We start from the raw sequence: 1,258 nt of genomic DNA, 5'->3' as shown, positions 1-1,258 counted from the left end.
TATGTATTGAGAAAAATCTAAAAAACATTCAGAGCAAAATGCAACAAAAGTAAATGCTATTACGGATTGATAAATAAATAAACAAATAAACAAATAAATAAATAAACGAAAAGCTATTGTTGAGTTGCCGGGGAGAAACTCCGAAACTCTTACCTTATCGATGAGTATTGATCGAACAGCCAACCAGGTGATAGACCAAATCGAACAGTTAACCACCTAGATCCGTCTCTGACTTAACCAAGTCGAGACGATTTAGTATTGAAATTAAATCATAAAGATATTGAGAATTGATTGGTCGTTTAGAGACGGCAATGAAACATTGTTGTTCGTTTTATTAATACTTGGACGTGTTCGTACTTGTTTCAGCTCCAGGAAACATAAACATAAAAAAATAAAAGGAAAAAAAAAGCAGAAAGACAAAGAAACGAGCAAAAACTACTGACGCTTTCACATTAGAGTTTTATATAATGTTTTGTCGATCTTTTATTTCCTCTCTCGCTTTCTCTTTCTCAAAGTTAACACGCAGATTCACAACTACACCTCACTGACACAGCCATCTCCATGTACGACCTGCTGGTAATAGCAATCAAACATCTCTTGATTTACAAGTTACTGTTTCTAAAAACAAAGGAAGAGCGCAGAATCGTAAAGGCGGTAGAATCGTAAAAGAATTTTTTTTTTTGTTTATGAGTTCGAATCCCACAGGGAGCAACTTTGTTTTTCAGCCTTCTGCAATTCATAAATGAAAGAATCAATCTCATACTGATGTCGATATAATATTTCTTCAGGGTATTGTGAATATTTGGCACCTGGGTACTGTATAGAATGAACTCTATGGCGGTGATTCGTAACCGAATCATTGGATACGCGGTCAGATACCACGAGTAAACCACCGTAGTTTCACGCGATCGGTCTATTAACCGACTAACCAGCGTAAGAGTATGGTATGGTATCGAGTTACATGACCGAATCACTTCATTTTCAGCCTTTTAACAATTGTTAGAAGAATTTCATGCTTCGTAATCTTCTCCCCAAATTTCTTTTCTTAACTCTCATTCTCTTTACAGAACACAAAGCAGTTTTGCCTGCGATTTCATCTCAAACGCCATCATTTTTTCCTCACTTTCAGCATCTCACGTCCATAATTTGCACCTTAATAGTTCAGTTGGAATTACTATTGTTCTTGGAAGGTGAAATATTTTATTGTAATCATTTTATTTTACCAAACAAGATCTCAATTTGGTAAAACCGCTGCAGC

General features: G+C 35.6%; 1 protein-coding gene across 6 annotated transcripts in view; it reads right to left on the bottom strand.

The window, feature by feature from the left end:
* The window catches only part of LOC106868589 (uncharacterized), a 137,656-nt gene extending 137,277 nt beyond the window's left edge, over positions 1–379 (bottom strand). For 2 of the 6 annotated variants that reach the window (XM_052971951.1, XM_052971952.1), the window contains exon 1: positions 154–379. The gene's annotated coding sequence lies outside the window, so the exon portion shown is untranslated. The remainder of the gene's footprint in view (positions 1–153) is intronic. The other 4 variants (XM_052971950.1, XM_052971948.1, XM_052971947.1 and 1 more) reach the window with 4 other exon arrangements.
* Positions 380–1,258: the final 879 nt, after the last annotated feature.

This window comes from Octopus bimaculoides, chromosome 11 (genome assembly GCF_001194135.2).
Source record: "Octopus bimaculoides isolate UCB-OBI-ISO-001 chromosome 11, ASM119413v2, whole genome shotgun sequence".
Classification (NCBI taxonomy): domain Eukaryota; kingdom Metazoa; phylum Mollusca; class Cephalopoda; order Octopoda; family Octopodidae; genus Octopus; species Octopus bimaculoides.
Note: the sequence above shows the minus strand (reverse complement) of the source record. Positions and strands in the feature narration are given on the sequence as shown.